The following is a 24,446-nucleotide window of genomic DNA, read 5'->3' as shown; positions in this document are numbered from 1 at the left end:
GGGATAGAAGCTAAAATTACAGCCCACTCTCTGCCGTCTGCAGTGATGAACAGATGCACGTTAATTTTTTGCGGCAATGTCCATGGCTTGGGAGCCGTGGGCACATAGAGCCTTAGTGTCGTGGCCAGGCGTGCCTGATGGTTCTGGGGGGGAGACCATTGAGTCGGGGGCTGCTGATAAAGTCAACATCAGGGCCTCTTCCTAGAAAGGCTGCAGCAATAAGCGTGTGGGGAAGACATGAATATGGTAGGAAATGATGGCAGCGTGGACTGTGTTTTTCTTTTCTTTTCTTTCTTTTTTTTTTTTTTTCTTATTATGGAAGGCAGCGTGGAAAACACAGCAGAGGAAGGTTTTGGCTGTAGAGATGAATAGTATGCAGAAGCCAATCCATGGTTCTGGGGCAAAAAAATATCCACCGAGGCTTCAAGATTTTCGTATGAGCACATGTAGAAAGGGAGAAATGTTTACAATCGGTTCCAAGTTTCAAACTGTCTAATTTTGACATGAAGTTTAGAAGGATGTTTAGAAGGTTCTGTAGTGTATTGAATTTAATTAGTTTTTAAAATATGAGCTAGTTTAGCTAGTTTCTTATAATGTCTGAAATTTTTTTTTTTTTTTTTTTTTTTTTTTTTTTTTTTTTTTTTTTTGAGACGGAGTCTCGCTCTGTCGCCCAGGCTGGAGTGCAGTGGCACAATCTCGGCTCACTGCAAGCTCCGCCTCCTGGGTTCACGCCATTCTCCTGCCTCAGCCTCCCAAGTAGCTGGGACTACAGGCGCCCGCCACCACGCCCAGCGAATTTTTTGTATTTTTAGTAGAGACGAGGTTTCACTGTGTTAGCCAGGATGTTCTTGATCTTCTGTCCTCATAATCTACATGCCTCGGCCTCCCAAAGTGCTGGGATTACAGGTGTGAGCCACTGCGCCCAGCCTGAAATCGTATTCTTATAGCAAATAAATAATGGACTTCTTCAAACTGATAGTTTTCTCTGTACCACTATATTAGTTTTCTATCATCGCTATCACAAATCAACACAACCTGAGTGGTTAAAACAACATAAATGTTTTCTCTTACAGTTTTATAGCACAGAAATCTAACTCAGGTCTCCATGGGCTAAAATCAGGGTGTCGGTAGGATGGTGTGTGTTTCTGGGACTCTAGGAGAAGATCCATTTCCTTGTCTTTTCAGCTTCTAAAGGCCACCTGCATTCCTCGGCTCCTGCCCTCTTCTCTCATATCCAAAGCCAATATTATAGCATCTCTTGGGCCCCGCTTCAGGTGTCACATCACTTTCTTGACCACAGCCTGGAAATGTTCCAGGATGCTCTTAAGAACCCTTGTGAATAAATGGGACTCGTGGAATAGTCCAGCATAATCTTTCCATCACAAGGTCTTTCATTTAATTGCATCTGCAAAAATCCCTTTTGCCATGTAAAGTAATGCATTCACAGGTTCTTGGAAGTGAGGGACATTATTCCATCTACCAAAACTATGTAAGACCGAAGTGGTGTTGAGTGGAATCTGCCTCTATGATTTGCAGTCTATTTATGTGTGAACAGTTAGTGTTTAAAGATAACACCTTTGGAGTCAGGCAGATTTCAGTTCAAATCCTGAATATGTCATTCATTCATTTATCAAATACATATTGACTGAATGCCTATTATGTGCTAAGCTTTGTTCTGATCACTGGGAATATTACATTGAATAAGACAAATTTGCTGCTCCATGCATTTATATGGCGATGGGGATGCAGACTGCATATAAAGAAAGAAGTATATCATGTAGTGATAAATACCATAAAGATAAACGGTAGCGCAGGCTTATGCTGTCCATGCACGGAAGTCACTATGTCACTCTAGCTATGTGTATAATCACTCATTCATTTATTGATTCATTTATGTTACCATCAAACTTGTCTTTGGGACACTTATGGTGAATAGGACATTATGAAAGCATTTTAATATACCGCCTATCCTTTAATCATCAGTATAAATCTATGAGATTTTTTTTCCAACTTTGAGGATAAGAAAACTGAGGCTTAAAGAAGTTAAATGACTGTTTATATTACTTTTTATCATGTGGCAGGCAATTAAATGACAGAGTTTTAGAATGTCATTAAATTTGAACTTTTTTAAAAACTCTATTTTTTAGCTAAGCAGGTGGTGACCCCCTTGCAAGTAGTAGAAGGGAAAGTAAAGCTTGGGTTGGGGCTTCAAGCCCTTTAGTATTCAATCTTGAGACAATACACTTTCTTTAAGCCTCCACTAATTTTCTTTTGATCATTATGGGGCTATTCTATCTTTGATCAATCATTTATATCTGTGTTTACACAGGCTGAGCAAAGGGAAGAGTTAGACAATTACCCCTGCCTTGGAACTAATTTAAACAGCCTATTCAGGGCTACAGCTCATCTTCTATGATTTCATTCTCACTGCTCAGATACAGATGCTGAGTACACACAGGCTGGGTGAAACGAAGGAGAGGAGCAAGATCAGAGAATCCGTGCGAAACAAGAGTCTCACAGTGCGGTGTTTTGTTGTTGCTGTTGATGATGTCCTTTCTGATAGTAGTGATGGTGGATATTCTTTCTTTTGGGGGGAAGCATATTTATTTCTTTTGGTTGATTAGAGGAGCTTCACTGGCTGTGTACATTTATCACTTGAATACATTTGTCATAACATATTTGGAGAGAATTTGGATATAAATGAATTCTCAATCTCTACAGAGGAAAAGTATTCAGCAGATGAGCCTCCAAATGACTGTCATCTTTAATATCTATTTGATTATGTATATATTTTATGTTTAAACTGTGACTATTTTTTCCTGGCTTTCCTGGACAGAGGTCGATTTGCCAGCTCAGCTTGACATAAGCACTGGGACTCATTCTGCAGCAGAGTGAATAAAGCCTCTGCAGTGAATGATGGGCCTCAACATCAAGTCTGTTCCATATCTCCCCTACTCTGGCTGTCGCCCCAGCTCTTGGTGGAGAAGCACTGTGACACTTCTGTCAGAAATGCCCAGCTGTAACACTGTCCTCATAGCTTGTCTCCTTGTGTCCATGCCTGAATGTCTACTTTAGTAATTTCTCTATGCCCCAGTTTCCCCAAACCTGGGCCTTGACTTTGACTTGCTCTCAGACAATGGACTCCTGCCCACAGTGTGGGCCCTTCTATCTGCTGCTAGGCCACATTCACTCCTGTGGGTGGCCAGCCTGCCCCATTCCATCTTAGCTTCCTAAATTGCTTGAAATGTCTCTTTCTTGATCCCTCTGAATCATACATTTTTTAGAACACTACGTCCTGTCTTCCTATTTAGAGTTTATTTCTTCTCCTACAGCTGGATTTGACCCAAACACCCCATCCCATTGTACCTGAGCTTCTGTTCGAACACCAGCTGAGCATTTTGCTTTTAGAATCCTAAGACCTCACCACTAATGATGCAGTTTTGATGCCTAAAATCACTAGAAAGTCTGGGCTAAATTCTCAGTGCTTTCAACAAACTGGAGGAAAAGCTGTTATGTTGCATAACAAGAAGAATAAGTGTGTTCTGCATCTCTTCTTCTGAACTCACATCTTTTGCCCTCCTAGTAAACCACCTCTCTTCCCTAATTTCTACCCCTAGAAGAGCTTCAAGGAAAATGCCAATAAACATGAAGATAATGAATTAGAAATCCAAAGCAATGCTTTAAAATGATGTTTTTCCCTGAAGTGTTGGCATGAGAAAAGAAAGCTGAAAGGTGGGGAGGGGAGTAACTAACACAACAGTGATGAAACAGGATTCTGAGCACAATATCCTACTAAATGACACGCATAAGGAGTTGGAGCTTTGTAATACCTTTTATATTGCTGCCTGCCATCTGGTTGGCAATTGTTAAGCCTAAAATATTCAGGTAAGCTCTATTTTCTCAAATAGTGCAATGTTATGGGGATTTCAGCAGCCACTCATCTTTTAAAATATCATTATATTTCACTGTTTTCCAGAACAAAGCAAAGTATGTTAGCAGAATATTTGCATAGCACACAGTGTTACCTGGAAGTGCTGGGTAGCACAAGGCAGGAACTCCACATTGTGTGAGGACTTGTAGGTGAGAGTGAGATGCTGTTTTCTATTTGAGCCAGGATTTCAGGCTGAGGATTCTCACTTAAGGTGGGTTGACTCATTCCACCTGAACCCTGGGTAGGAACAGTACTTCCGGGGAAGAATAGTGCTTGGGCATTTAGCAATAACTATGAAAGGGGACTGAAGTGAGCCCCTCTTTGTTCTGGAAAAGGCCTGCTGGGAAAGTACAGGGCCCAAAAAAGCATTTTCCACATTAAAAAGAAAATAAGACTGTTGATGATTTTACCATTCTCTAAGAAATGGTGAGGGGAATATATATCACCTGACCTTATGCCATAAAGTATAACTTGCTTTGAGGTATCCATTCTGCCAATTACCTAGATTTTTAAACTAAGGGAAATGCCTTTTAAATAAAATCTGAGATTCAGGCATCATGAGCTGAGCTGACAGACTGAAATATGCATAGAGAGAGACTGAAACTTCCATATAATCCCCACGTCCAAGGAGAGAGATTCATTTCTTCATTAATTTGTGCATGCAAACATATGTTCAGTACACATTTATGGGCCCATGTCATTTTCCAGGCAAATACTAAGTTGTATCACTACAAAAATGAGTAAGCCATACCCCTTTTCCACAAAAGTTTGTGAAATCAGATTTGTGTGAACAAGAGTTAAATTTCAGTTTCACCCTCCAGACTCCTTTCTCTTCATCATTCAGGTTCTTTCTCTATGATTTTATCCATCTTCGTGTCTCTAACGAATTTCTAGATGCTGACTACTTCACAATTTATATTTCCAATTTACATCTCTCTCTTGTACTCTAGACACATTTATCAAACGGCCTCATTTGCATGTCCATCTGGATGTCCCAGAAGCACCTCAAAGTCAGCATGTCCCAGAATGAAGTCCTCATTGCCCTTCAAGCATTGCATTCCCACCTGACTTCCCCACCAATAGACATCACTCATCCTTGGGTCAGTAAGCACTCATCATCTCATCTATCACTGGTCTTATGGATTCTGCTCCCCTGTCCTCTATCCATCTCCAGTTCCACTGTCTACAAGTTTGCTTAACCTTTATTCTGGAGAACATTCAGGGGTCCCATACACTTTTCCTCCAGTTTCTCCTCATGTCAACATTCTATATAACCATAGAATAATTATCAAAACTAAGAAATTAACCTTGGCACAATCCTGTTAACTAATCTACAGAACATATTAGAATGTTAACCATTTTCCCATAAATGCCATGTTCAGTTCTGTTTTCTGTCACAAGATTCAATCCAGGATCCCACATTGCATTTAGTTGTCGTGTCTTCTTCTGCATTTAGTATTCTCCAATCTGTGACAGGTTTTTAGTCTTTGCTTGTCTTTTGTGACCTTGATACTTTCAGAGTACTGGTTCATTGCTTTGTACAATATTCCACAATTGGGATTTAACTGATGTTTTCTCATGATGATTAGTATGAGATTATAAATTATTGGGAAGGACACCAAAGAGATCTTGTGCCCTTCACAGTTCATGACAGCAGCTGGTATATGAGATTGACATGTGTTCCTCAACTGGTGATGTTATCCCTGATCCCTTGGTGAATGCAGTATCTGCCAGAATTCTTCATTGCACAGTTCCTTTATTCCCTTTGTAAATATTTGTAGAGAGAAACATATCTTGTTTCTGCTTAAACTTCTGCCCATTTTTTTGAGTATTCATCAGTGGTTCTTGTCTGAAGCAATCATTACTGTAAACTTCTAATGGTGCTTTTCTGTTTCCCCCATTCTTTCTATGTTTGTTAATTGGAATTCTTCTTCAAGGAAGAATGGTCTACTCCTCCATTTATTTAAGTATTCATTTATTTGTTTATATCAATGTGAACTCATGGCTGTTATTTTAATCTTTGTTATTTTTTCACTTTTCAAGTTGCTCCAATTTTAGTTATTGTGAACTCTTTGAAGTTGGCTCTTTGGTGTTTTAATGTTACACATCTCTATTTTTTAAAGATTGTTTTTATACTTTTCAGCACCAAAATGTGCTACAGACTCATATTTTTCCATTCTTAATCCTGAACTCTGCCAGGCCTTGTTATCTGTATTGATTAATGGTATTTGTTTTTTTGTATTGATGAATGGTATGTAGAAACCAAGATCTTGGTGCTGGGTGTGCTCATTGTTACTGTGGGTTAACTGCATCTAGTTTCTCTGAGTGAATGGGGCTGGGAAATGTATGGATGTGTACTAACTCATACATAAACACAGCTGTATCTATCTATTGTTCTATCTTTGTATATATCTGCAGTATGTTTTTAAATCCCATGAGTCCATATTGATAGCTTTGACTCTACTCAGCTCCACAGGGTTTATTCTAGTCACTTCTCCTTTTCTTATTTGAATCCTCTTTCTCCAAGTAAGAAATCTGGCAGTGATGATCTATAATTTCTTTCTTTATTTAACCCTAATATTAAGTTGTTTCATACTTGTGTAATCCTTAATTCTATAAGGAAGAAAAAAACTAAAGTACAATGTTGGTGTACAGTTCTTTTTGTTTTTCTTCCTCTAAGAGTCTATGGTATAAACTAAGACTTCTTTATCTGCTGGTTAAACCACTGAAACAGGTATTGCTGGTGATTTTTGTTCACCTTGGATACATTTTTCACATGGTAGTCAGATTTATTCACTTAAAATAAAAATCAGATTCTATTGCTCTACTGCTTAATATTCTCCGTATCTCCCTTGAGCCCATAAGACAAAGGCTCAAGTGTTTGGTATTGCATATAAAGTTCTTCCCAATCTGGCTTTTATCTCGTCTTTTCATTGTTAGATTTCTAGCTCTTATACTAAACGTGACTCAGAACTCCATATATGTTCATTGACTTAAAAAAAAAGGTATACAACTTTTGATTAATAAAATTACTCTGAGAGTAGTAAGTCAGTGATATCTTGCTTGGGAAGTAAAATTAAAAAAAAACTTGGAAACAAGAGAAAGCATAAATAAGATTGGTTGCTTGTCTACCATGGATCAAGCACTTTTTGAAGGTCATCTTTGTTAAACTTCCACTGTGAATGTGGCACAGTTCATGTTGCAGATATTGGAATCAAAACACACCTGAGTTCAATCCCAGTTTGCTACTTGATAAGAACATCTAAAACCTAAGTTGCTGCTGTTGCTCTTGCCCCAGTCTCCTTCCCTGGGTTGGGTCTAACATGGAGGGTCAGAACAGCTGATGTTTGACCTGAGTCAGGAAGGATAACAGTGTGTTCATCATGGTCATGGGGACAGCCAAAAGAAAAAGAAAGGACAAGTATAGTGCCAGAAAAACAAATTTTGTCTACATCAGTCTTTTCCGTGGGTACTCTTTTATATATGTATTATGTACACTGTAAAATGTGTATAAACATATTTTGTAACATAATACAGCAGAAAGGACGTAGAAATCAAAACTAGAAGATTCATTCTGCTTTTGGCCATATGCATGACCACCTGCGTAACCCCTATCATGCCATTTCATCTTCTTCAGACATAGATTCTTCCTGTCTAAAAACTAGGGAGTTGAATTTCATCTCTTATGCCACTTCCTTCTCTTTGCTTCTCATTTTCCCTAGCTTTGACTACCACCTATGTTGCTGCCTCTGACATTCATTTACTTTTACTTTCGAAATGGATATATAAATGTTGTGAAGCGCTATGCCTATGAAATTCAATGAGGGAAGGAGGGGAGGAACAGCGGAGGAAGGTAGAGGAGAGCAGAGGTGACCATGACCGTCCAGCCTCAAGTCTGTATCATGTTACCAAGTTATTGAATGTTTCTTAAAGATGTCATAACTTATCCACTACATTCGTGGTACAGGGTTATCTACTAACCACACAGATACTGCCCTGAAGTTGATCAGGCAATTTTCAATTGTATGATACCTATTACATGGCCAGCTGTATGTGTCTTGGTTAAGGATAAAACCAGGAGAAGAAACAGAATCAGATTCTGGCATGGAAAATTTTTGCTAGGCATGAAGAGTAGCTCTTATGTCAGGCAAATTATGAACCACATCAATTTGTAGAATGCCTTTCCCTGTGCTATTTCAAAACTGGGTCCACACTTTCAACCCCTTCATCATTTAACTGAACTCTTAGAAGGTGAGATGGACTACATTTCCCCCTTGAGAGCTGTTTTCACATTTTATCAGATTTTAGTACAGTTATATAACATTTTCAGTTTTGTCATTGTGTATCACAGTACAACTTTTGCAGAATATGGAGACTACATCTCACACGTATATACTGCTGCCTCTGCTAAGTTGCCCCATATGTTCAAAACTCATATTTTATACCTATTCCAAGACAAGAGATTTTCCTTTTTAAATTGAAATCAATGTCAATTTTAGAATGAGCACGTCAAATCATTATTCAAAATTAAGCACCATAGTCTTCTTAAAATAGTATATTTGGTTATGACATTGTCATTGTTTGATATTTTGCATTGCTTCTGTCTCATTTAATCCATGAAGCTTCTGAATTACTTTGTTGTGGTATTTTGCTGCGTCATTATGGTATTTCCAGAGTACTCAGAAACACAGACACCTGTTTTGTTGACTTGTAATACAACCTGAAAACAGAAACACGGAGCTGGGCTGCACTCATGATTTCAGGACCAAGGGCAGTTCTTCTATGGGTCTTTCTACTGATGTATGCCAGTTAGGGCTGTGAATGGTTACACTACTGTGCTACCAATTCAGATGCATTGCAATACTTAAGATAATAGAAAAATACTTCTAATGGTAATATACCTTAAATCACCTTTTCAGCTTTCAAAGGCTCTTAAGGCAAAGCACTGACGTTCTTTCAGTTGAAATAACGATGTGAAGGTCCTTATTATTTAAGACTTCTAAATAAGCCAGATTTACCAATGTCAAATTACTGGTGAGTCGTTTGACCCCATATTTATTTCTAATTTCCACAAGCTGTTGGTAAGAGCTGCTGTAAATCAGGTTGCCATTGATCTTGGCTCCCACTTGTGTAGTTCTAAGATGAACTGCCTATGATCAACAGAAAAAGACTACTGCTCTGAGGGAACGCCTGCGGAAGGAGGTCCCAGGATGCCCTGGGAACATGCATAGTTATTAATTACTCAGGGAAGAAGAGAGCAGACGCTGGTCTACATAAATGGGGTGGAGGGGAACCCTAATGTAAATCTATACGTCAGGAAATATGAGAGAAAAGGGTGGCAAAATTTGGCCTTAGAAAACAGATTAGGGAGAATGGTAAGCATGGCTGTAATAGGCAATCACTTAAAGCTATTGATTTAATTAAACGTAACTACATATCCATGTGCAAGGCACTTAAATAATTCTCACAGTCAGACTTCCTGTATTTTATGGTATTTTTATTTGAGTTCTCTGTGTTCTTAGCTGAAGGGAAGGCTCTTTAACCTCCCACAGGGCTTGGTCTATTTCCACATGCAATGAAAATACTTGTGAGTCAGTCATCCTTTTCCAGTGTTGACATCCTCATGTTGTTGTGGTCGTCCTTGGAGGCGGGTACAGGGGGAAGCCCATGAATCTGAAGAACCTTATAATAATAAGTGTTCATTACATCCCTCTAAGACAGTCACTGTGCCTGCTTCATGTCTGCTATCTTGTGTAATACTCACAACATCTCTGTGAGATAAATATTAAGAGAAAGGTTTTTTTTTCTCCTTTGATAGGAATAGGAGAAAGAGATAGTGATTGTAATGAGGGAGAATGAAGTTAGGAATCAGACTCTGCTTATCACTCTCTGCATGAAAAGCTGCAGGGCAGGGGCGTTGCTTAGTCCATCTGAGTTGCAGTTTTGAGACTGTAGTTCATATAGTTCATATCTTGGTGTAGGTGGGTCTCTTTACACTTAAGACAGAATTCAAGATATTTGACTATACAGCAAATTGCTGTGAATGAATTTTACTTTAGTATCAACTCAATTTCATAATTTGAAATTCATTTTCATGAGGAAAAATCCCTCAAAAGTGTTTTTGAAAAGGAAGGGGTTACGTGGTGGTTAAGGTATGTGGGCCAAGATACTGGGCATTGGTTGTTTACTTTCCATGGCAACATTTGTGTCCCTTAATCAATTCTCCTGCCATATTCAGGGATTTTTAGGCTACCTTCCTTCATCTTGGCCCAGACGCTTGGGATATTCCATGTTTTCACACTTTTGCTTCAAGAAGGCATTGGGTCTGGGCGCAGGGGCTCATGTCTGTAATCTTAGCACTTGGGAGGCCAAGAGTTCAAGAAGGCATTGGCATCGAATGGCTAAGCACATGGTGGTATCCAAGCACACGTTGTGGAGCTGCAATTGCATCCTTTCTCTGGCATTGCTTTTGCATCTGTAAAATGGAAGGCATAACAGGTCCCAGTTCATGGGACTGTTGTGAAGTGCTTAGCATAGTGTCTGCTGTTTACTAAGTTTATTCTGTCCTCCAGGCCTGTCAGGTCTTTTGTATTCTAAGAAGGAAACGGGCCAAGAAGCTGAGCTCCATAAATGTTATGTGATTATTCAGATACCTTGCATCCCTCTTATTGTTATCCTACAATTAAGGGCTACATTATAGTGAATGTAAGCTTCATGTCCCAGCAGACGTTTGCTGCATTTATGGGCCTACCCATGCTAGAGCTGTTGGCAGTAGACGCTTACCTCCCTTGTGGATTCAGTCATGTAGTGCACTATTCCCTTGTGCGAACATCTCTAAATTTCAAAGAGCCTTGTAAAATAGAAAGGACAGTACCCAAATTTATCAATTCTATCAGTTAAAAATTTGACGCATAAACGTGACTTAGGAAGAGTAATTTTCACATTAAATGTTCCAGTAGTTATTAAAGTTTAAATCTACAACCAAAAACATAGAGTGATAGCAATATAGTTTTCAGGCTTCCATTCTTTGCTCTGACAGCATGGAATGGATAACACAGAGACACTTGCTGTGTGTGTGCATCATTTGCCCTAGGTGACCCTATTCTGCAACTTTTCTTCTATTCAACAGTGTCTTCCACCTTTTTTTTTTGTTTCTACAAACTTTCTGGAGTTCTCATCATCCCCACATTTCAAGCTGCTCTCTCATTATTAATTTGTGCTAACTAGTAAATGAGTAACATCAGTTTATCAATAACGTACCCTCAATAATAGGCCAAGGTCAATCTTAGAACACATATGGTAGCATATTTTATGCAAGTCTCATTCGACATCAGACTGGATTCAAATATCCATTGTGATGCAAGTTATTAATAGAATCCAGGTGTTCTTTGTTTTGTTGCTAGACTTTCTCGCTCTATTATTTAGTGAAACACTGATGAACCAACAGGCCAACCACAATGAATAGCAGACTCAGCAATTAGCAATCATGAAACCTTCTAGTTTACCATTTGCATTCTGTTGTGCAGTAGGTAGATGAAGGTAGAAAGCAAGTGATAAGGCACATTTTTGTTAGAGTTTCTCTTCTCGTGCAATGCTTATGATTGCCTCCTGGTAAGGAAATTGGATCTACATGCTTAAATACTTTTGAAGTGCTGCTCTTCCCTTATGCCAACCTCCATTTCTGTGTCTTAATTGTCTTTCCTGTGCACTATGGGGGCTCATATTTTCCCTCTTTTGCTCCAACTTCATTATCTAAAAACATACTTCAGTGTATTTACTTTTGGGCTGCATTTTCTTTCCAGATATTTTTCACTTACTTCACAATGCTTATTTATTTGCAAATATTTCATAACCACGATCAGCCTAAGTCATCCAATATTCAGGTATTTTGCTCAATAACCGATATCCAAACACAATTAGTTCGTGAAGAGTGTTAGTCAATGGAAAATCTTGGCATTTTAGTATGTTGTCAAATTAATCATTCCTATGTTGATTTAATTCAGTAGCATTAGAGAAAGGAAGAGGTTTGTGTGATCTTTCTTAATTAAATTTATCTAAATGAATTTGCGTCACTACATCCCAATATGTAACATCTCTTTAAATTGTGAGAATCTTTTCTAATCAGCTCAATTCATAAGAATTTAGATTCAGAGGGTAGGTTGAAATTTTCACGTTACCTCGAGGAATAGGGAGGAATGAGTTCTAAGATATATGAGGTTTCAGAAATATTATAACATGTATTTTAAACCAAATGCAGTAGTTAATGCTGAGGCAAAGGTGTTGTGTGGTGCTCCTTGCATGTGCCGTGTGAAATTTCTGTCATATACTGTTACCTGAAGTAGCCTTGCCCACCACCCCGCCTGCCCTTTGAATGCCAGTGTGAATCCTACATGTGTTCACACACCAGGTCATTTCGCTTCTCTGTATGAAGCTGAATTAGTCCATTCTCACTTTGCTATGAAGAAATACCCGAGGCTGGGTAATTTATAAAGGAATGAGATTTAATTGACTCACAGTTCCACATGGCAGGGAAGGCCTCAGGAAACTTACAATCATGGTGGAAGGCACCTCTTCACAGGGTGGCAGGAGAGAGAATGAGAGCCGGCAGGGGAAATGACAGATGCTTACAAAACCAACAGATCTCCCGAGAACTCACTATCATGAGAACAGCATGGGGGAACCGCCCCTGTGATTCAATTACCTCCACCTGGTCCTGCCCTGGAAATGAGGGGATTATGGAGATTACAATTCAAGGTGAGATCTGGGTGGGGACACAGAGCCAAGCCATATCAGAAGCTTTTAGCAGTTATCTTAGCTCACAATGGACTCTTCCTTCTCCTAATTTTTCTGACGCTTATAGTCAGAATCATGTAACTTAGCACAATAAAGTCTTGCATTGACCTTGGATTGATTAACATCTTCTATGTCTTTCCAAGCTTTTCGTGTCTCCAACAAAATTACGTATGTGGACTAAATATTCTACTTTTTACATTTTCCAGTGCCTAGTATATAATAATTCACATTCATGGGTATTTGCAATTTGAGTCCACATAGTTTCTGACTATGGATCCAGAAGATGTCATTGGCTGAAATTATGTTAACTTTTTTTAATGCCTCTTCATACTATCTTGTATATGTTCAGTGTCCAAATTAAGTTGTTGTCTGATTGTTTCCCCACCCTCCACACATAAATATGAACAAACAAGCAGACATTTACTCTGAAGGAGTCCAGGTACACTACCTAAGCGCATGTCAAAGAATTATTTTAAGTGAGACTTCCAGTTTCCCCCTCCGATTTTATCAAAAAAGTTTACATAGATATTTCTTCTGAAATAAAGCCAAGAAAGACTTAAAACCACATTTACCTAAACATATGGAACATGTCCTCATCCCTAACAAAAGCTTTCAATGTTATCAATTAAAAAAATACAACCTGGAATTGAGACCTGTATTCATTTTGGAACAAACCTCAAATTAGGATTTTTGTGGTGAGACCAAATTGAAAACCTCATCTTTAAGCAATAAATATCTCTGAGAAGATTCTCTCTACTTCAGCCACCAAAGTAATTCCTTGTTTCCAAAATTTGTAGAAAAGCTTGTGAGCAAATTATTTCTAAAATGACAGACTTTTTCCTCTGTACTTCAAAAACTATATATTGCATGCCTACTCTAGGCATGGGATTGTGTTAATTGTACCATGGATGATGTAACAAAGACTAAAATACCATCCATATCTAGGGTGACTATATAGTTTATCACCAAACTAGAACTGTTTTGAGAGTGAAAGGAGAGCTGTTAGAATCCTGCTAGGCTGATGAGCATAAACAAAATTCTGCATGTGTAGCCACCCTGTACATCTGTGTCAGTTTCTTATGGCTACTCTAACAATTACCATAAACCTGGTGGTTTGAAATAACATAAATTTATTCTGTGACAGTTCCAGAGGCCAGAAGTCCAAAATTAGTATCACTGAGCCAAAATCTCCATGTTGACTGGCTGTACTCCTGGAGACTCTCAGGAGAGTCCTTTTCTCCTCTCTTCCAGCTTCTGGCGGCTGCCCACATGCCTTGGCTTGTGCCCGCACCACTCCAGTCTCTGCCTATGTGGTAGCATTGCTTCCTCCTCTTCTGTCCTTATGAAATCATGCTCTGCCTCCCTCTTAAGGGAACACTTGTGATGGTGTTCAGAGTCCACCAAAAAAATCCAGGGCAATATCTCCATCTCCATGTTAACTTAACCATAGCTGCAAAGACCCCTTCTCCTCATATAAAACGATGTTTACAAGTTCCAGGGAAAAGGCCTGATATCCTTAGAAGCTATGATTCTGCTCACCACACTATTCCCATCTTTTAAAATTAGACACCTCATCAGGAAGTATTGTGATTTGGTGACACATGAGTGATATGGACAATATTGTGCTGTAGAAGAAACAAATCACTTGACCTTGAGGCACCCTTACTTTGAAAGAATAGGCAGAATTTGGAAAAATACAGAGGAATGCATCACTGACAGGTAAAGCACAAGCAAAGGTTTGGAAGAGGGGCTAAGCAAGGATGTTTGGGGGACAAAAAAGGAGACCACCTTGCCTTGAAAATAGAGTCCACACAAGAGCAGCAGGGGAGAAGCATGAACGTCAGTTTGGCATCAGGGGGCTGGTTTTTCCTCATTCCAAGCTCTTCTCATTTTTCTACTTTATTTACTTGAAAACTCCCTTTCTCCTTAATCTCTCAGTCAGTTAATCTTTACACCTCCATGATCCTTCATTTCTTTTCTCCTTTGATGATTTCTGATGCTCTGCTTCTGAACTCTTCCTAAGTTCTGCCATGGTGATTCCCCTCTGTCTGTACTGCTGTTCCTACTCCTTTGCTTTGCAGCTCTTCTGCATTTGACTGTGAGCTCACTGAAAGAAAGGACCGTGGCATGTGCATCTTTGTGTCTGCAGAATTTAATTAGCACAGGGAGTAATTTATAAGGGGTGAATGAATCGGTATGGAGATTTATACCAAGGACCCTCAACTTCACTGAAGGGCTTTAATGATGGTGCTGATGTTAGTGGTGGTCGTGGCGGTATTTAATTATTTTTTCTAGGTAGGGATCCCTTCTTTCCTCCTCTTCCCGTTCACCTGCTCTTCATCACAAACAAGTATGGAGCTCCTCAGGCACCATCCAGGTCATCCTAATAATTTGACCCCTTCATCTACTTAGGAGGAAATACTGAAATCCTCCCTAATAAAAAGCTAGGTACAGTATTTTCTTTCTGGAGATATTCAGAGATGGTATAAATTATTTTCTTCTGTCAATTTCAGGTATGCTTGTTCTAACTTTCTCATACATATTAACTCACTTTTAATAATCTACCCATTTTCTCTTGTTCTGCCTTTAGGCAATTGGGAAATAAGTGATTGGGCACTTGTTCTTGATAATTCGTGGATGGTATTGGTTTCTGGTTGCTGTAATTAAAGGTGACTTAAGTAGAAGAAATTAGGTGTCTGCCCACTAATAAGCAAGGTGATGTTCATAAGCTGCTTTGCCACTATTGGCCTCAGAGCTTAACCCCAGCAACTTCCATTAAAGCCAGGGATTAACTATTAGTGCAGCACAGTGGAAGGAACCAGAAGAACAGTTCTTTGGGTCCCAGCAACAAATTACTTCTGAATGAAACCTCTGATTAATGGCTCCAGAGTTGCCTCTTTGTTTTGCATAATTAAGTTTCATGGAGTGTTACAATTAACAGCTTTGCCATCACCCAGGTAGAAACAGCCACCATTTATTTGGCCAGCAGTGTCAGAAAGTGCTGGGTGGTGAATAAGAAGCATTTATGAGGGGATTAGGTGCATTTGGGTCATAATTGAATAAGGCTATAATTACTTTTCAATAAAAAGCTACAAATAAGATGACCCTATGATACTACACCAAGTCCCCTTTCATTTTTTTTTTTTTCCTGCTGATCTGGGTCTAAGAACTCCCTTCTCTAGTCAAATAATGGCCATAATACAGAGAAATTTGTAGTTATATATGAAAGTTGACTGTTTCCTCTTTCTGCACCTCCAGCGCATATCTTGTTTTATGACATTTATTATGGCCGCTTTTGTTATCACACAAGCAGTCTGATGTGCAATGTAGATGTCAAGTAAGCTTGAGACTCTTGTAGCTGCCTGAGAAGAAAGTCAAGGTTCATTGGGGCTACTGGGAGACAACAAAGTGTCTAGTACGTTGTTGCTGGTGAGCAGGCCAGGAATCAACCATTTGTCCATGTCAAGAGATTAAAACATGACCAAAAAATGGTTTTTTTTTTAGAGTTTTTTTTCCCCTGTGGAATGACATTTCTCGGACACAGTTATTCCTTTGACCAGTATCATTTTGATGTTAAGGCAGAGAGACCAAGAGGAGCCATTGTAGGGATGGCATCCTCTGTTCTAGTCAAGTTTTCCTTGGGTCAATAGAATTTTTTTTAAAATGAATAATAGCAACTACTTGTATGGAGTTTTCTACATGCCAGGTACTTTTCTATGCTCTTTACTTGAACATATTTATTTAATGAAGAATTTGCTCCAAATATTTGATGATTTTTACCATTTTCTGTCTTTCTTACTTCCTTATTTTTACCATCCCTCTCTTCCTCAATTTATCTATTTCCTCTCTGCTCCTTTCTCCTGCTCTCCCTCCCTATCTTTCTTCTTGGCTGTCTTTATACTGTGTCTGGGATTTGATCAAGGGAGCAAGAGAAAGCAATATGAAACCTGAAGAACACAATTCAAGCCCTGGAACTACCACTAGACATGAGTGTGATTTTGAGCAAGCTGATGAATCAAATTGGGCCCTATGTTACTTATAAAGAAGAAGGAAAAGGAGGAGATGAAGAAGGAGGAGTAAGAGGAGAAGCAGGAAGGAATGAAGAAGAAAGAAGGGGAGAAGGAGGAGAAGGGGGAGAAATAGAAGGAAGAGGATGAGAAATTGGAGAAAGAAGGGGAGGAGGGAACAGTAATAATACCTATTCTACCCATAGTAAAATGTTGCCATAAAAATCAAAGGAGACAGTGCCTATGAAAATCCTCTGTAAATTGTAAAGAACTTTACGAATTCAACTTTTTTTGCTGACCTCCTAATGGATGTTTTCAGGAATTTTACTAAGATTTAGAGCCACGCATATGTTTTTTAAAAGAGAGAGAGATCATGCTCTAGACAAATTGGGTGCCTCATTATACACTTACCAGGAGGAAAATGCTGCCATTCCTGGCTAAAAACCCATTTGTCTTGCAAATATCTATAATGAACAGATTTTTGGATAAATACTATGTAATCTGTGATGACAGTTCTCTCGTTTCTTTTTTATTAGTTCAATCTTCTCAGCATCTGAACCACATAGCTACAGAACCTCCATAATGGTTAAGGCAGCTGGGACGTTTGCATTTTTTCTCCTTTCCTTGGCACATCACAGAGTCCCCAATCAGTCCCTTGTTACAAGGCCTATGTTCTAGTAGTAGTTAAATGCACCTGTATAAGAATGCCAGTACAGAAAAGAAAACAAACAGCAGGGTGCATGGCCTTTGCAACAAAGTTCCATTTTCACAACTGACCTTTACCTGGGTATTTAAAACTTGGGTTTTACTTGGAGCTTGTGGATAATTTGCATTGCACTAAACATCCCTTTGCTTAAAATAGATAATCTCAGTGGAATATAAGGTGGTTGCAGTAAACTCTAACCCACCTTATTCTCTATCCCTTTTCCCTTTGTCTTTCCCTAGGTAAGTGATATTTGATTATTGTTTTGAGCTTCTTCAGGACAGACCTCAGAAGCCTACCTACCTGTCAATCCCATTGGAAGGAAGTCTTTGGCCAGTTCCTATTCATCCTTCCCAAGTGGTCCCATTCCATCTTTTGGCTCCTGCAGCATGGCGGGGCACATGGAGGTATGAGTGTTCACTGTTAATGGGTTTGCATCTGTTCATGGTAAAATAAATGTGAGTTTTGGATCAGTGTCAATGATACAATTATGAGCAATTCCTGGGAACTGAAGGCCAAAAAACCATCATTTTACCTCTGTACGTCAAATTATTGTGTGGGTTCTCATGAATTCTATGTTAATCTATTTACTAAAAGCGAACTTCAACCAAACATCTAAGTGAATTATAATAATTTAATTTCTACCAATGACATCACAAATAATGTCTACCTTTTATGAAATAGAAGAAAACAGTCTTAAAATGTATTTTATTTATATACCCGTTGAATACACAGTTGGGTCTGAGAAAAGTCAATCTGCCTTGTTCCCGAATTACAAAGTTCCACACGCTTCTATGCAGGAGTTGGAAGCATCGTATAAGACATCAGGAAAATAAAAGCACAGAGGGACAATGGGTGATGCAATTCTGAGAAATGAAATTAACATTTTCTTTGTGTCTATCGCTTATGGTACATTGAGGCACCGTTCCATAAAAGTTACTGCAAAACTGTTCTATCACCTCTATGATCAGAGTCTGTAATGTAATTGTTGAGCGGGCTTCCAGAATCATGAACCTCACTCCACAGTACCTGCGGAGTCTTTTAATTCAGGTGACTGTGAAGGCAAAACATGGGCTGAAAATGACTGGAATCTGCACCGGAAGCAAATAAACCACTAACTGCAGACCTCAATCTAAATAAAATACAGACAGGACGACAGTGTATTTTGAATATTACTACCAGAAATCCCCTCCCTCTGCCAAATCAATGAAAACGTTACCCAAATGTGGCTAAAGGAAATTTATCACTCGGATTCAGGCAGAGGACGTGTCCTTCATTCATCATCCTAGTTCTGTATCATTTACGGACACAGTTTTACATTCCATGGCGGTTAATGTTTATGTTATGTTCTTTATTAGTTTAAATACATGGAGCATCTCTCTTTACTTGTTAAGGGATAATTTTCAGTATAACTAAAATCATGATTCTCATATAGATCAAAAATAGATGATCATTAAATATTTTATTTAACTCATTAATGAGGAAATCTGGCAGATGTTATATTTGTTTCAAAATGTAAGTCAAAGGAGTGCAAATGTATATGAAATATAGCACTATTGACTGTGATTTGCAAATGGACAAAAAACTGGCTTTTTCTATGAATTTGAGGGAAGTCAACTGAACCTGTACCAGATAGAATTCATTTATATGTCTTTAGACAAGAACTATTTTGCATTGCTATCAATTATCTATAATTTATAGAGTAGTAAAATAGCTCAGAAGCAAGGAACATCTAGAATGAAATAACCCAAGCCAACCAGCAGCCCTCTGGGGTGCTCTGTCTAGGGAGCGGCCATTCTTAGGTCTCTTTACTTCTCTAATAAACTTGCTTTTACTTGAAAAAAATAATAACCCAGTAAGGCATGCTCTAAACAATGCATTGTTTTTCACTGAAGATGTTTGGTAATCTTTTTGCTTGTTTGTAATTTCCTTACACACTTAAGAGTACAGATTCTGCAATAGGAAGTTGTCATCCACCATACTTTCAGATCCTGCCTATGCTCCTGTATCAAAGTTCAGATCGGTGTAAAGCCTGGAATGCCAGCCTTCTTGGATTTTGTAAGCTTACCTACCTTAGCTTTGTATGACTCCTGGAATGCCTAGTTTTACCGCTTCTATCAATGAAGAAATTTTTAGTATTTTCTTGGAAAAGTGTAGATTCTTAAGAAATATTTGCTCAACAATTGAAGAAATCTTTCAACCTATGCATTAACTAGACGTTCTTTACTCTTTGGTATTTACTGAGTGACATGATGAAAATATCCCCCCAGTGAAAGAGGTTGTTTGAAGCTTTCTGTTTGCAGGCTGGGTGTGGTGGCTCATGCCTGTAATCCCAGCACTTTGGGAGGCCAAGGCAGGTGGATCACCTGAGGTCAGGAGTTCAAGACCAGCCTGGCCAACATGGTGAAACCCTATCTCTACTAAAAATACAATAATTATCTGGGCATGGTGGCAGGTGCCTGTAATCCCAGCTACTAGAGAGGCTGAGGCAGGAGAATTGCTTCAACCCAGGAGGCGGAGGTTGCAGTGAGCCGAGACTGCACCATTGCATTCCAGCCTGGGTGACAAAAGCAAAACTCAGTCTCAAAAAAAAGAAAAAAGGAAAAAAAAAGAAAGAAAGAAAGAAAAAGAAAAAAGAAAGTTAGTTTCTGTTTGCAGGTTTGCCCTTGAAACATGTTTTGCCCATATTAATTCATTACCCTTTTTGGTGTGGCATCCCGCAGACCTCACACCTGGTTTGTGTCAATAGAATTGTGATGAAGCCATAGCACATTATATTAGCTGTGTGATGGGTTGTTTCAAATGGGGGTGTGAATCAGGATGCCTAAATTATCAGCTTGGTCCACCTCCTCATGAAGAAGTCCATCTTCTTCATCAATGAAGAAATGTTTAATATTTTTTTGAAAAAGTGTACATTCTTAAGAAATATTTGTTCAACAAATGAAGAGACCTTTAACCCTATGCATTAACTTATCAACTTGGTCCACCTCCACATTGATGAAGTAAGGACTGGAAAGGAAAAGAGGTGGCTCAAGCTGAAGAGGAGGAGAAGGCAGGTGCTACCCAGCAGTGATAGAATTCTTCCTGGTATAGCCTTGCGACTTCAGTCCCTGATCTCAAGCACCAGGGGAGGCCACTGCTCTGTTCTATCTGTGGGTGTGATTGCCTCCCAGCAGATGTGTGAGAGTCATTTCTGCATGTGCCCATTTGCCTCTGCAGAACACCGCTTCATGCTGTTGTCAGTGATGAAAATCCCTCTCGGTGGTCTAAAGCTATGGTACCACATGGACCCACAGTGATGACTTTTTCAGGGAGGCGGTGCTTCTTTCCACCACATCCCAGAAAATCATATCATTTTCACTGTGAGCAGCTCTCACTGAGATTCCCTTAACTCTTCTCACACAGAAGATCCAGCTGTGCTACTAAGAGAAGTTTGAAAGTGAAAGACCTGCTCCAATATTTTTCTTCTTCATAAACCATCTGGATGCTTGTGTGTTTGTGTGTGTGTGTGTGTGTGTGTGTGTGTGTGTGTTTGAAGTCTTTTTTTTTTTCTTTAGGATGTAAGGGGAATATGCTCAAAGAGAACAGACTCTTCAACCATCTCTCACCTGCATCAAGCCCTAATGGGCACCTGTGTGCTAGTGGATTTACTGTGTGGGTTTCTCTTCCAGATCAGACCTTAAGATCACTGTTGTGTGATGTATCTCAGCCTTGATCCTTTCTGTTTTGGGGTAAATTGGAACCAGACAGTGTCACTGACTTGACTGAGATGATGGAGGTGACCATGGGTGGGCTGAGTCCAGAACTCAGATCCGTTTACTCTTTGTCATGTGTTTGATTCTCCGTGGCACATGCAGGGTTGAGATGGGAAGGAGAGATGCTACACATTTAGTTATTTATTACTTAGTAGCCAGCGTTTACTGCCAATTACTTGAAGGGCCCCCACACCTCTAAGAATTACCTATCAGGCATATACTCAGGGTGAATACTCTTCAGTCTGAAAGCTATTCACATTTCCTCAGGGCTCATGGACTTCGCAGTCAATGTACTTTCTTGTGTTTTGTAAATACAAGAAAATGTGATCACAGATACTATTTTTTCCTCTCTATGCAACCTCCTAGGTCACAGAGGGTGTGCATCTCCAGGATGATGGAAAGAAAATAAAGGTTGAAAATGGGGGATAGGGAAAGAGCGTGGGGTGCCGTGACTGTCCTTTGCATGTGTATGCTCAGGCTCTGCAGTCCATCCCGTGTCTCTTCTTCTTGTCCAAAAATTCTACCCAGATCTAAAAACAATCAAAATGTCATAGAAAACTTCTCCCAGACTGAGGTGCTGGATTATCTGCCTAGCTCTGAGTTACTCAGTTGTGCATGTCTCCATTCTCAGACTTCCTTATGGAGCACCTTGTCATGGGAGTGCAACTCTGAGTGGACCAACCACCTCTACAGCCCTTCTTCCTCTCTTTTGCCTTCTGCCCTCTCAGAAGCATATCACACCTCTCTTCCCCAGCCCACGGTCCAAAGCAGAGCATTCCCATGTATGAATTTTAGTTGCAGACTGATTTCTAGAATCATGACAAGGAGCCACAAGCAGTATGCCAGGTGGTAGGGAGTGAGATTTAGCTTCCTTATATAACTCTCTGCAGCTCATTCACTGAATGTCACTTTTCCTTGAGTCCACATATTATATCTCATTCTAGCAGAATGCAATAAGGTGGAAATATAAGAGCTTTTGGAATGCAGTTTATTAAGACATGTTTTGGAGCCAATTGGAGGAGCACTGGCTGGAAATGTTAATCACAGTAAACCCCAGCGTACGGACATGCCTCCTGTGTTCCTTTGCCTTGGGGAATTGGAGCACAGTACTGGGCTGGTAACATTCTACTTCAGGTTATTATTATTATGATGATTTCCCTTCTGGAATATGTATCAAACTGTATATCTTTATTTATTGGGAAAACAACAAAATAATATTGAAGGGATCGCCGCATAGCTACTGTGTACATGTGGAGTAAAAAGAAAGGGATTCCTAGAGGGAAACAAGTGGAAATGTTGAACCCCTGGAAGATTTTCTGGGTATTGGAAAGAAACGAAAAAGCCACTATGGGAAAAGCAATATTGCATCTCTATCGCAATGAGCTTTTCCAGGAGCTGGAAAAGGCGTTATTACTCTTGGAGAAAAGAGATGTCTCTTTTTTCCCCTCCCTTTTGATTTAGACTTCTGTGAGCCAAAGTGTTCTGGTGTTTTAATGGTCTGTTTTAAAGATGGAAAGGGCCCTTATGTGTCAGAACACAAGCCTGTCCCAGCCAGCACGGGGCTTTGTTTGATTATGAAGCTTGTTTGGGATAGATGATATTTTTATAGCTTCTGCTTTGCTTCACCGACGGCCATATTGATGTAGCTCTCCAGGACGGGCCTAATAAATAGTTTATAAAACTGTAAGGCCATTCTCTTGTGTAATCTACCACTGTGCCTTCACAGACTGCAGAATCGCACATCCAGAGCGAGCTGGCTTCTCACACACAAGCCGGCCACCGGTCCTGGGGTGGGAGGCTTGGTGTGTGTGCATGTGTGTGGGCAGCTTCAAAAGAACCACCTGAACTTTTTTGTGAAGATTTTAGAATAGCATTGGAGAGTAAAATGCTGAGATTGGGTGTCTCATTAATGTTGTTCAATTTGTGCTCAGATGCCCAGGCTGCTGGAAGGGCTGGGGCTCAAAAGCAGCTGTGGAATACCTTCCCCCAGGGCTATAAGCCTGTGTGATCTCACCGTTTGCCAAAAAAATAAGAAGCAGTGGGAAGAGTGTGGGGAGATGGAATAATGGGTGGAAGAGGTGAGAAAATGCACAGAGCATGCAGTGCGCAGAACCTGCAACCATGTCAGCTGCCTTTCTAGGAGGACGGTAGATACCGGCTTTCCCTGGGGAAGGATAGGGGCTGAGCCCCTGAGGGGTGCCCACCAGCAGCACGCTGACCACCAAGGGAAGGGGGCCAGGGTGTAGATCTCCTTGGCAGTCCATGGCTGGATGCTGGCGCAGTGGACGCAGGGCTCATCTCTCGGGTTGGGGAGCACCTATGCCAACAGCTCTTCCTGCATCCTCTTTAACCGACAGACACCCCATGAAGCATCGATCATTATCATGATTTTGGAGATGATGAAACAGCTTCAAAGAAGTTTATAAAACAAACAAAAGCAAAGGAACATCAACAAAACAACTCCAAAATTTGCCTTTTGGTGGTTGAGCTAGTAAGTGGCAGGGCCAGAATTAGAACCCAGGTTTTTGTCTTATGACACAGCCTTGGGCATTGAGCTGTACGTGGCATGAATAATGTTGGTGTTACATGCAAGCGAAGCAGGAAACTATTTATGAGATGTGATTTTAAACACTTAAGAAACATTCTTTCCCAGAAATCCCTGCGGCTGATAATATTCACCTGAGCATCTCAGGCTGATGTCTGAAAACACACCTTGACTTTGAGGAGTTGAGACTTAGCACAATTCAAGTGGCCCTGGGAGAGTAACAATGTAAGCTGCGGCTTCTTCTTGAAACTCCATTGCTGTGGCCTCACAGGGCTTAAAGTAATTGGAAGAAGATTCCAGACAAGGCATTCTCAAGCTCTGCCTTCACCCACTCAGTGGAAATGGAAGCTCTTCTGAAATCCTTTCCAAATAGTTCTGGGAAGCCAGGGCATGCTGCCCATGTACTCTGTGGAATGGGCTCCTGGGCTTCTGGGGTGGCTGTTGTTTTTTGCTCTCCTCCTTCTGTTGTCTGGTGACATCTCCTGGCACAATCCCAAACCAGCCACAGGTGCCACTCAGGGGTCTCTGGGGCTGGTGCCTGCAGTGCCTCTGACTATGGAGGGTGGCCCTATATGCACCCAGGGACCTGGGCTTCTTTTCTGCTGCCACACTTACTATCACATCCCATCCCCCAACATCCTAGAGGCATCAGTCTTTTCTTTCTGATGGTCCATATGGGGGAGAGTAAATTACCTCTTGGAGTTTTGATTTG

At 40.1% G+C, this 24,446-nt stretch overlaps 1 protein-coding gene across 3 annotated transcripts in view; it reads left to right on the top strand.

Moving 5' to 3' along the window:
* Positions 1-24,446, top strand: part of OPCML (opioid binding protein/cell adhesion molecule like) — a 1,145,446-nt gene that overhangs the window by 228,063 nt on the left and 892,937 nt on the right. Inside the window, exon 2 of one of the 3 annotated variants that reach the window (XM_055095121.3) lies at positions 17,677-17,841. The exons of the other annotated variants lie outside the window; for them this stretch is intronic. The gene's annotated coding sequence lies outside the window, so the exon portion shown is untranslated. The remainder of the gene's footprint in view (positions 1-17,676; positions 17,842-24,446) is intronic. 3 annotated transcript variants of the gene reach the window in all.

This window comes from Pan paniscus, chromosome 9 (assembly GCF_029289425.2).
Source record: "Pan paniscus chromosome 9, NHGRI_mPanPan1-v2.0_pri, whole genome shotgun sequence".
Taxonomy (NCBI): domain Eukaryota; kingdom Metazoa; phylum Chordata; class Mammalia; order Primates; family Hominidae; genus Pan; species Pan paniscus.
Note: the sequence above shows the minus strand (reverse complement) of the source record. Positions and strands in the feature narration are given on the sequence as shown.